Consider the following 13,381-nt stretch of genomic DNA (forward strand, 5'->3'; position numbering starts at 1 on the left):
GAGTCTGAGTCTGACCCCTAAAAGGCTGAGTCTGACTACTGAAAGGCTGAGTCTGAGTACTAAAAGGCTGAGTCTGACCATTAAAATGCTGAGTGTTCCTAAGACTGCTAAAGTAATATCTCGATAACTTTTAACACTTGACCGGAAATATGCGCCATATGGTCCAGCGAATCCCCCTATTACAAGCAACGCTAAAACAAAGTAAAGTACAACTGCAAGAGTTTATTTGGCAACAACCCATGCGGTAATCGAATACGGGACGTTTGTACTTTGTACTAGTGTAACTGCATCAACACGAATGTTGAAAAGAAAGACTTAACCATAATTACAGCCGCTATTCGACATTTCCGGCCAAAATAAAACTAAATCCATTTTAATTATGACTGTAAATACCATGTACAGTGTATAACTATTGAAATGCTGAGAACTTCACGTCTGAGTCTGGAACCATTGAGGAAGGAATAAATAAAGGAAGCAATGTTTTTTTGTCAAAAATAGGAAAGAAATTTCGATGGTTAAAAAAGGAAGGAAATTTTTGCGGCCAAAAAGGCACTAGATTTCTGATGGTCCAAAACAAGAGGAAAAGTTTTGTAGTTGCACTTGATGGTCTGTACGTTTCAAAAAAATAGTAAATGAAGTACGTAATGCAACTGCAATAAGCGTTACAGCTAAAAATATTTGTCGAGAAGAAGTAATTACCCGTGCACTTATGTGCTACGCATATCGTGAGAAAAAATAACCTAGAGTAGGTATTAAAGAAATGCCCTTTGATGTGCTGAATCATGCAGAGCAGAAAAAACTGAAGTTTGAACGTCGTGAAAGACCAGATGTCGCACGCCATTGATGCATCACATATTTCCTTCGAGTGGGTTATTCGTAAAGCGCCAAAGACTCTTTACCGTTTCGTTAAACTTTAAATGCAATCGATACATCTTCCAATTAATATGAGTTGCTACCGTGAAAAGTTACCGGTCCCAGTTCAATCCATCATACGAGTATTTACTAAGCTCACAGCTTATTTTAATTTATCAGATACACTGTTCGCCAGTTACTTAGACAAATGCTGATACTAAATAATTATTTAGCTAACTATTAATTATTTTTACCCCTATCATGTGACGCATGGTAGTAGAAACAAAAAGTTCACTTGGTCAGAAACTTTATGCACATGCAACTGCTATAAAACGCTGCGACCACCTTGTTAATGAGCAATCACAGTTGTAGCAATTATTTTAACTAGCTTGCGTGGAAGTACCAAGTATGCATGATAAGCATTTAATCAACAAAATAATATAATACAGATCTGTAGTTAGCTAATACTAAATAATTCTAGAATAATACTAATAATAATCAGTTGTATGATGCTAGAATCACTAATTACGAGTATTATAGGGTACTATATCATAATTATCACTCTACTAATTAGCGGCATCGTTAACTACTATCATTATTTCTTTTTTTTGAAATAGTTACTTCATTTACTTTTTTTTGAAACGTACAGACCATCAAGTGCAACTACAAAACTTTTCCTCTTGTTTTGGACCATCAGAAATCTAATGCCTTTTTGGCCGCAAAAATTTCCTTCCTTTTTTAACCATCGAAATTTCTTTTCTGTTTCTAGAAATGGAAATGGTACCGCGGACAGCCGTTAGTGTTGGTCGTGACGTGCAGAAACACGATGTGCGATTCATACATTGTTGCGACTTCAAAGTGTGCTGGCGCCGCCGCCGAACTGGCTTGCCGGGAGAAGATTGGAAAATACAAGTCGCTTACTGATCGCTATAATTTTGTCCCCTTTGCATGTGAGACTTTTGGCACTTGGTGTGAGACCGGCATTGTTACGTTAAAGGAAATTGGAAAGAAGTTGTTTTTAAAGAGTGGTCACCATAACCTAAACACATGTACGCTACAATATAGATACATGTATATTCTTATATCCAGTAAGTACTTTACGTACGTGTTCAGAGTATATACTAGAAGAAGGGACCATTCCGTGGAGGAAGGGTGTCCGAGAAAATAGCGGACCGTGTCCGGGAAAATAGCGGAGAGTGCCTGTTGTCCGTAACTCTGGCGTAGTGTACAGCTACAGTGGCACTTGCGCCTATATGTTTTGTATGTGTACTTATATACTCGTATTTTACAGACGAGAGCACTACCGTCTTCTCTGATTTTATTAATAATAACTAACAATATTATGAACATCGGAAGTATGTATTACACTTAAGACAACCAGTAAAACAAATTATACAACACTTACACAGTGTAAGATCTAGCAAGCATATAATAAATACATAATACACCCCTTCACCACTAACACCATCGCGACTATCGCCGCCCATGCCGACCACCACCACCGCCGCCGCCGTCATGCCGATAAACACTACCACCGCCGCTGCGGCCGGATCATTAACCTGTCAGAATACCGTCGGTGGTCGGCGTGACTTGCATGCTGCCGGTCGTCGCTGTAATGGGCACCGTGACCGACAGATGGATAAGAAACCAGTTGAGTGTCCGATCATACTTCAAGTCAGCGTAGCGCTGTGCGCAGGCTAACTTGAGCAGATTGGTACGGGTGGTTCCGTACAAGGCGGCTATTTTGCTTAGCTCTGCTTCTTCGTCTTTTTTGAGCTGCGCTATTCTTTGCTTGGCATCAGCAAGCTCATTCTCAGCAGTGGTTTTGCGGTACACCCATAAGGCGTCCTCGAGCGCCTCATCCCGATCCCGATTTTTTGGATCGGGATACCGTTTGATAGCGTCGAGCTTTATGGCATCCCTTAAATTTTTAGGGATATTGGCGGGGATGATGCGACTTTTGTATGATAACAAAACACTCTCGATGTTCTTCACATAGTCGCGCGCTTTGACGGCATCATCCTGAAACTTTATGATATTGGTAGAAAATTCTACTATACGCCCCCCAAAAGTAACGTTTTCGACTGCGTGACTGATGGTTTCGTCTGCCGTTGCAGTAACATCGGAGCGCACCGTCGCTTTCAAGTGTCGCTCCGCTTCCAGACGACGCACGCAGCTGTTGTAGTCCTTGATGGAGATGGTAAGTAGATCCTCCAACTCCCGCACCCGGTTGAGTGCAACTCCATAATCGCGCTGCAGGCGCTCCCTCTGCTCAGCATCAGTCGTCGCTGTCTTTTGCCTCTTCGCGGACGGCTGTGGCATCTATGAAATATCAAAGATTAAAACAGTACAAGTATAATACAACAAACAAAAGTACATGACATTGATGAATATGTAACATACACACCTTAGTAAAGCAAATGTGTAAATCAAAAGTTGGTATGTAAGACGTAAGGTAATACCAAGAAATGTGCACTCAGAAACGGAAAAATTTACATTTTGTTACTTGTACGTGATATTATATAATGCAAGATGGCTCTGGACGCTGTTTCTTATGTATAGGTGGCGCGTTTTGGCTTGGTGTTTTTACCCCGCCCTGTATCTGTACACAGACTGACCAGAGAGGACAGAACAGCGTCTTCACGCCATATTGCTTCGCTGAGTTATATAATACCGTCCGCTATACAACGTCTGAATAAAACATAAAATTGTATTTTCTGATGTACAATCCTGTTTTATGAATACTCCACATCGTTTGTCTATTAAATTGCGAAGAAAACGCGCATTATGAGATAGTCAACAATCACCATGTAAGTAATCACACATGAACGGCACTATATATATTGTTTTCTCAGTGAAATGCACTAGGAGCGTTGCAGAACGCTATTGCTCGGTATTTTTCCCTGCTGCACTAGTTTGCACTGGCAAGTGGTGTTAGCACTCGTGAAAAAACTGGAAAATCATGAAAATAGGGCAAACCCCTGCCCGATTTTCCAATTTTTAACTACAGAGGAAAAAAACAATGAACGCTATACAATGATATAATACATAACAAATAACTGTTTAATACACAGCACCGCTTACAGCATACAGCATGAGATTCTGTTCTGCGCGGTGGTGAAACCGACAGCAATACAGCCACAGTAAATGAACGGCATCCGCACACCGTACGCCGGCTGCACTCGGAGCGTCCACGGTGGTTTTGACAGAAACCACGCCGTGCACGGCATGCCCACACCACACACCCGCCCCGCGACGTCCACGGCGGTGTTTGCAGTATCATGGCCGTACACGGCATCCCACAAAACTCCAGCTGCTGCACCTACAACGTCCACCCAAAGTGGACGGCATCCGCACACCGTGCGCCGGCTGCACACAGAGCGGCCACGGTAGTGTTGAAAGTAGACACGCCGTGCACGGCGTGCCCACACCACACTCCCGCTCCGCGACGTCCACGGTGGTGTTAATATCAGACACGCCGCGCACGGCATGCCCACACCACACTCCCGCCCCGCGACGTCCACGTTGGTGTTGATATCAGACACGCCGTGCACGGCATGCCCACACCACACTCCCGCTCCGCGACGTCCACGGTGGTGTTAATATCAGACACGCCGCGCACGGCATGCCCACACCACACTCCCGCCCCGCGACGTCCACGGTGGTGTTGATATCAGACACGCCGTGCACGGCATGCCCACACCACACTCCCGCTCCGCGACGTACACGGTGGTGTTAATATTAGACACGCCGTGCACGGCATGCCCACACCACACTCCCGCCCCGCGACGTCCACGGCGGCCTTCGTAATAGCCACACCGTGCACGACATCCTCAAACACCGGCTGCTGCACCCGCAACGTCCACCCAAAGTGGACGGCATCCGCACACCGTGCGCCGGCTGCACACAGAGCGGCCATGGTAATGTTAATAGCAGGCACACCGTGCACGGCATGCCCACACCACACACCTGCCCCGCTCGGTCCACGGCGGTGGTCGCAGTAGCACCACCGTGCAAGGCATCCCCACACCACACCGGCTGCTGCACCCGCAACGTCCACCCAAAGTGGACGGCATCCGCACACCGTGCGCCGGCTGCACACAGAGCGGCCACGGTAATGTTAATAGCAGGCACGCCGTGCACGGCATACCCACACCACACCCGCTGCTGCACCCGCAACGTTCACACAACGTTGACGGCATTCGCACACCGTACGCTGGCTGCACGCAGAGCGGCCACGGTAGTGAAAGTAGACACGCCGTGCACGGCATGCCCACACCACACACCCTCCCCACGACGTCCACGGTGGTGTTAATATCAGACACGCCGTGCACGGCATGCCCACACCACACACCCGCCCCGCGACGTCCACGGTAGTGTTGAAAGTAGACACGCCGTGCACGGCATGCCCACACCACACACCCTCCCCGCGACGTCCACGGTAGTGTTGAAAGTAGACACGCCGTGCACGGCATGCCCACACCACACCCGCCCCGCGACGTCCACGGCGGCTTTTGCAATAGCCACACGCTGGCTGCACAGGCGACGTCCACGGTTGTGTTAACAGTAGACACGCCGTGCACGGCATGCCCACACCACACCCGCCCCGCGACATCCACGGTGGTGTTGACAGTATACATGCCGTGCGCGGCATGCCATCACCTCACACACCCACACCACACGTCGGCTACAACAGCGAAATCCACACACCGTGAACGGCATCTGCACGCCGGCTGCACTCTTGACGTCACCGCACCGGGGGCTTTGTGAACACCACACACCGGCCACTGGCTGCACCCACACACGGCGTTCACGGCATGCGTACACCACACACCACACCCCGGCTACACCCGCCACGTCCATGCACCGTGAACGGTATTCGCACACCGGTTGCTGGTTGCACTCGCTGGCGGTGCTAATCTCACTGTACCATCCTGTACATGACATTCACGCGCCGGCCGCTAGCAGCAGCTGCATGCGCCACGTCCACGCCGGTACCAATCATACTGTACCACACTGCACGGCATTGTCGCACTGCGTCTGTTGGTGTTTTACCACACACCGGCGCTGCATCCGAGACGTCCACGGTGGTACTAAACACAAGGTGCATAACAAATGCCGACGGCATTGTACACGACACACGTACTGTGTCTGATGGTGGTGCTCGCCACGCGTCGGTTGCAACTATGACGTGACACTAACCAAGCTATGTAATAAGCGTTAAGTAACTGCACACCAGCCAGGAGCCCCCCCCCTTTGCTTAACATTGTACACAATAAGCAGGCTGGTGCATTCGCACGACATCGCCGCGCAGCGCTTCGCGTCCGGTTGCAACCGGCTTTACCACACAGTATCAGGTGGTATCGGCCACACCGCAGTGTAGAATAGCTAGAGCCGTACAATGTACCAACTAGATATAATATACTGTGCATGTACCAGTATATCTGCTGGCCCGATTCGACGCCATCTTTGCATCAAGTTTCAGTAGTCTATTGTACCACACCGCTTCTGCAGCTGTGCAGGAACGCTACGGGTGCATAATGCAGTTACCCAACTTCTAATACAAATTGCGAACGGTGGCCTCGTAATACAGTGTATTTATCACGGTACCCGCAATATGCAGTAGTGATCAAAACTCTGCGGCTTCATCAACAACATCAACGGTTGTGCTAACCGCACTATTTGCACATTGTGAAGGCACTACTCAGCGCCATGCGACTCTGTCCCGCTCTTCTACGCTTTAATAAGCACCAGTTTCCACACACCTATATACTCAGAATGCATATGCTTCCTATGTTTAAAACGATGGACCGGAAAAAGGTTCCGGCTACCGGAATCCGAAAGAAAAAGCCACTAATCCAGAAGTCGCTGCCAGATCCCGTCCTACTCTCGCTGCTACCAAAATGCCCATGCTGTCAGCTCGTTGTCGAACCATCCCGCCTTCCATCACACCTTTTCAACGGCTGCCCATTCGCGCGCGATCAGCTCGAACAGTTTCACGCAAAGGACAAAGCCACCACAGAGAAGGCATACCTGGCCTTATCACGCTTCCAGTGTCCCCCATTGGAGTTCATGCACTTTGAAGATGGATTCCATAACGCACTAGCCAAAACGCTCGGTGTGCGTTTAGCCAAGGCTCACGATGCGTTCAAGTATAATGTCGATTACAAGAGCCGCCAATATACCGACGAATGGAATTTGAAATTGCTGACCAACAGTATGGGGCTTACCTTGAGAGAGTTTCTTGTGGAACTGTCGCGGTCGAATGTTTTCGTCATTCCTCTTGTTATCTGTACAGCATCGCAGCGCGATCAGTTCAGCCATATGTGTGTCTTATGCATCGTTGCTACGTGTAAGGCTTAAGTTTTTTAAGAACCTAATTTGATGATGTAAAACAGTTTGTAATGCGTTTGCAGACGCCAAAGTCAAATGTTTCGTTTTTGACTCTTGTGGCGAAAGCCCCGGACACGAAGTGATTGTCAGTGCTCTGCTTCAAGCTGTCCGTAAAAAAGCGCGCAAACATCCAGATTTGTTTGATCGTTTTGGTGATGACCGATGGGAAGACCGACCGCCAAAGCCGTTGAACAGTTATAACCTCCAGCAAGATGGCGATTACCTGCAAGATTCTTGCTATTGCCTGTCGCGTCTCTTTATAACCAACTTCCTGCACAACGTAGGTTATTTCTATTAGGTGCGCACTAGTACAACTGCTGAATAAGTTTTAATTTATTTTCTTCCAGTTTGACAGCGAACAGAACATGGACCTGCTGCTAAAAAAGGCTAGCGACTACACTGAGGACGACGCATTCCGACTCAACAAGCCGAAAAACAGAGAAGAATTGGACAACGTAGCTGATCTTGTGCAGAAATACATGGGTGGGAGCTACTTGATGAACCTTATGTCGGATCGGCTGATGGATTTCATGACTAAGAACAGGTAAGTCAGAACTTAAGCTAATTTATACTGCTGTTTTACATCTAGCCAACTTTTTAGGAAAATAATACCGGAGAAACTTGTAAAAGGAATGGATCCTTTTGCAAACGACGGATTCAACTTTGACATGTATGAGTCGCCGCCATCTTCCGTTGCCGCACCGGAGGATTTGGATTTTCCAACCGGTGGAATGGATTGGGATACAATAGATCCAGATGTCCTCGCGGCTCAAGTTACCCAGAACAGCGAAGCGGTGCCAAACGCAGAACTCGTCCCCATAATCGTGCAACCGCTGCCCATTGCCCAGAGTCAGGAGATAGTGCCCATGGAAATTGATCAAGATGGCGGTGCGACCTCGACTGCAGAGCAGCCAAATGTCGAGGAAGGAGATCTGGTTACGGAAGATCTCAACGGGTATGCACCGATCGTCGACCAGACAACGCCAATTTTGATAGCTCCAGCAGCAGTTCCCAAGTATGACTGGAGCAACGTGTTCGAGTTGCATAGGGATGGTAGAGCGGCCAACCGACAATGGGGCCAGTCGAAAGTTTATTGGAGGACGCATTTTCAAAACTTACCGGCTCAATTTGACGGTCCTACGTCGATTCTCGTTCTGCCGGACGCGTTGGAAGAAATTTTGCGTTTATGCACCGAAGATTTCCATAAAGATGACAAAGTCGGTTTGGAGATTAGCAGTTCCGTGTTCCAATCTGAAAAACGCGCTATTTGCGTCCCTATCCGAAAACTGGAAAATTTACGCGTTGATGATATAATGCAGATTGTTTCATTGGTGAATTCCGGAGATAAGCTTTGCATTGACGAAAGTTTTTTTGTTCGCGTTACACATGTGGCGCTTCCAAGAGGTGGCGCAAAGCCACGCAAGCATATCCATTCTTCTTTTGATCGGAAAAAATGGAGTAAGTCCATTGTGCAGGTGAAAGTCAACAAGAATTTGTGCCTGCCCGCCTGCCTTATCCTTGGCAAATACCACAACGCTGTCCACAAAGATAAGAAAGCTTGGAAAGTTCTAACTGACAGTCGTTGCAAACGCTTGCAAAATGAAGCGGAAAAATTAGTGAAAGATGCTGGTCTTACGGTCGGAGATAAGTTTGGGATTGCCGATATCCCGCGGTTTCATGCCACAGCACTGAAGAACTTCCAGGTTAAGGTGGTTTCAGCTTCCACCTTGAACCAAGTGTTTGCCCGCCATCCTGAAGAGCGTGGCAATCGTAAGATAATCTATATCTTACATGAGAACGACCATTTCGACCTTATTACGAAACCGTCAGGATTTCACAGACGCGGGTACTACTGTCACGATTGTGACCTCCCACACGACCACAAAGAGCGTCACAGGTGCCAAAACATTTGCAATGGCCGTTATCGCAGTAAAGATGAATGTGCTGAAGAGGAGAAGGTTTTTTGTAACAACTGTGGCCGCACCTTTAACAACCGGAAATGTCTTGAACTACATGAAAAGCCTCGAAAAAACCAGCTGACCTTTTGCGAACAGCTTTTTGTTTGTGGGTCCTGTAACAAGTTCGTTAGTCTACTGCGACGACCTGGCCAGAAGCATGTATGCGATGAGATGTATTGCGGAATCTGTAAAGAGTGGGTGCTGCAATCGCACCGCTGCTTCATGAAGCCAATCGAAAGTCGAGTATATCCATCGACACCGCAGCACATATATTTCGATTACGAAACTTACCAGGATGAGGATGGCGTGCATAGACCGTGCTATGTTGTTGCCCAGTATGTGGACGGGCAGGAGTTTCGGTTCCCACCTGACGGGACACCAATGGAAGGTTACGATGTGCAAAAAGAATTTGGCCAGTGGGTTTACTCTGAAAAGCACCGGGGTTTCACACTCATTGCACATAATCTGCGTGGCTATGACGGACATTTCTTACTATCATACCTTCTGGAGAACAACTTAAAAGGTGTGGAAGTAATACGGCGGGGAAGTCAGCTTCTGGACATCAGATACCCGGCGTTGGATATGAACGCTCGTGATACGCTGAATTTCGTGATGACAAAGTTGTCGGCTTTTCCGAAGGCTGTTGGTTTGGATGAGTGCGAAGAAAAGGGAACGTTTCCCCATGGGCTCAGTCATCCTGAAAATTTCGACAAAGTCGTTCCGTTTCCGAATACGGACAAGTACATGTATGAAGGGCTCAACAGGAAGTCCCGAAGAGAATTTGAACAGTGGCACGCCGAAGAAAAACAACGAAAAAACGGTAAGGTTTTAGAAAATATCTAATTTCTTTTACAAAACAAAACGTTCAAATCCTTTAATTTTTTTAAATTCTTAGGTTTGTTCGATTTTCGGCAAGAAATGGCATCGTATTGCTCTCAGGATGTCACCATATTAAGGAAATGCGCACTAAGATTCCGTCAGAACTTCCTTAATATGACAAAAATCGACCCCTTTGCCAGTGTTACGATAGCATCTGCCTGCAAGAAATATTATCAAACCCAACTTCTGAAGCCAAATGAAATCGCTGTAATTTCCGGGAACGGCTATCAGGCAAACCGGAGAACAAGTATGGAAGCTACGCAATGGTTGGAATGGGAAAAGATGGATCACCCCGGCATAGAGCATGGTCGTACTGGAAAAGAAGCTAGGGTTGGTCGATATTTTGTGGATGGCCACGATAAACCAGCAAAAACGGTTTACGAATATAACGGCTGTGTTCATCATGGACATCCGGAATGCACAGAAGAGGAAGATCGTGCTCCATATTCAAACAAAACTATGCGGGAAGTTTATGAAGAGTGGAAAGAGAAGGAAGCATACCTGAAAAGCCGTAAGCTCAAAGTCGAAGTCAAGTGGTCCTGTGAATGGTTGAAAGAGAGAAAGGATCCGGACATTGCGCAGTTTATCCTCAATCAGAATTTGCGTGATCCCCTGCAACCAAGAAATGCCTTTAAGGGCGGTCGCACCAACGCTTCGCGACTATACAAAGTGGTCGAAGAAGGAGAAAAGATACTGCATTACGATATCGTTTCGTTGTATCCTTTTGTGAACAAGACGGCAGAGTATCCTATTGGCCATCCTGATATCATCGTGTCTAATTTTAAACCAGTCACGGAGTACTTTGGGTTTGTTCACTGTAAAGTTCTTCCACCTGAACGACTGCGCTATCCTGTGCTGCCAACGACGATAAACGGCAAGTTGATGTTCGCTTTATGCGGCGAGTGCGCCAAGCAGTGCAGGAATGATTACTGTCCACACACAGACCAGGAACGATGTATTGATGGCGTCTGGTGTACCCCAGAACTCAACTACGCGATAGCAAAAGGATACAAAGTGGTTGAAACGTATGAAGTATGGCATTGGCCGGAAAGACGATCCGGATTATTCGAAGACTACGTGAACATGTTTTTGAAGGAAAAGATTGAAGCGAGCGGCTTCCCCGTCGACTGTAGTACAGAAGAACAGAAGCGCGCCTACATCGAAGAAGTTTTTAAGCGTGATGGAATCCGTCTAGATTACCACAAAGTTGAGGATAACCCTGCCCGCCGTGCCGTAGCAAAGCTTATGCTCAATTCTTTCTGGGGGAAATTTGGACAAAGAGATAATCTACATCAAACGCGTTTTATCTATTCACCGAAGGAATTTCACGATTTATTGCGATCCGAAGCCTTTGACATCTTCAGCATACACGCTGTGACACCGAACTGTATGATGGTCACCTACGCAAAGCGGGATGAATATAACGAAGGCAGTGACGGTGTGAATGTCGCCATCGCTGCTTTTACGACCAGCCATGCTCGCTTAAAGCTTCTTGAGACTATGAATCGTCTTGGTGAGCGGTTGTTATATTACGACACGGATTCCGTTATCTTCGTTCATAAAGACGGTGATTGGCTCCCCGAGTCAGGATGTGGTCTTGGAAAATGGACGAATGAGCTTAAGCCCGGGGAATCTCATATTGTCCGATTCGTTTCTTGCGGTCCCAAAGTTTACAGCTACGAGACCGACACAGGTCGCGTTGAATTGAAAGTGAAGGGGCTTACCCAGAATGGATACACGGAAGACATCTTGGACGAAGAAATGGTCCGAACCGGTCGCGAGTTGAACTTCGACGCATTGGAGACACTGCTCAAAGACCGAAATTCAATGAAGGTTAATACAAGTTTATTGCACGTTCTTGTTATGTGGTTTAATACTGCAGAGGCATTATTTCACTAATTTTGTTTTTGCAGATTGTGTATCCGCAACACATAACCCGTAATGTGAAAACACAAGAGATCTGTACGGTGAAGCTTACCAAGCACTTGCGACTGGTCTATGATAAGCGGATCCTTTTGGATGATTTTCGTACCGCCCCTTTTGGTTTGAAAAGCGTGGTACGTATATATTGCCAGCTGAGTCTTTTAACGTGACAGAAGTTTACGAGAAAGTATATGTTGCAGAGCATGAAGCAGTTAAGCATACTCGCTTAGGATGAAGCAGTAGTCATTACATTGTTGGTTCTTGTGTTCTGTAGTTAGACCAAACCCAGCCAGCGTCTCAGCCGGTCGAGTGATTCCTGTTTGCCAGTTTGAGCGTGTTTGATTACGGGCCACAACCATGAAAGTTTTCCTCGAAGATGCTACGACAAAGTGGTTCAATTTTAAAGACGATCGTTATGTTGGATTTCATAAGAAGACGCAAGCTGTCACCTTTTGCCGCATATTTTCGACAGAAGGAGACCAACGCTATGTATATACTGCTATGGAATTATCCAGTCATATTCTTCGTCAGATTTTCCAGGCCATTGCCAATCATACTATCCAGGACCTTTTGGATACTGCCATTTTGAAGAACAGACCGACGCATCTTATTCTTAAAGGCGACGGTAATGACGACGACGAACTTGATATTTCCTTTAAAGCTGGAAAATTTTGTTGTATCTTTTTTAAGCAAAAGAAAAATAGAACGACCGTAAGATTTTCGCATAAGAAATTTCATGATATGTTTGCCGCTCTGGAATCGTTTTGCTGTCCTTCTCCTGATGCTGTGTAAATAAATCTGATAATTTGCATGATTATTTTTTTACAGCATGTTGTACTTAAAATATTTTTTAAAAAATGGAAAAAAAAGCGAAAATGAAAAAAATGCAAAAAAAAATAAAAAACTGGAAAAGAATAAAAAAAGGGGTAAAAAAATTGAAATAAACTGAAAAAAATGCTTAAAAAAATGAATAAAAAATGAAAAAAATATTTAAAAAAAAAAGAAAAAAGAAAAAAAACCCCAATCTGCGGTTGTGCTAAATTGTCCTATAAAGGCGATCTGGTCTGGCTGCAGTTTGGGTTTTCTTACTTTGTGACAGAAGTCTACGAAGAATAGTATAGTTTATTGCACTAAGGAGCGGTCACGCAAGTAACCAGGTATCACAACTGCTTGCCACTCGCGCGTTTATTCAGTGTAATATTTGACAGGTATTGTTAAAATGGCTTCAGAAAGTGATTTGACACCCACGTTTACTGAGCTGCGAAATGATTATCAAGATTATACTTTAATTTACAATTTAAACATGCAGAATAACGATAAGCGCGTCGCATCATTTTTTGGCCATTTTTCGAGTTTTCCTGGTCTGAAACCAGCAG

The sequence above is a fragment of the Paramacrobiotus metropolitanus genome, unplaced genomic scaffold (genome assembly GCF_019649055.1).
Source record: "Paramacrobiotus metropolitanus isolate TYO unplaced genomic scaffold, Prichtersi_v1.0 Parri_scaffold0000019, whole genome shotgun sequence".
In the NCBI taxonomy this organism is placed as follows: Eukaryota; Metazoa; Tardigrada; class Eutardigrada; order Parachela; family Macrobiotidae; genus Paramacrobiotus; species Paramacrobiotus metropolitanus.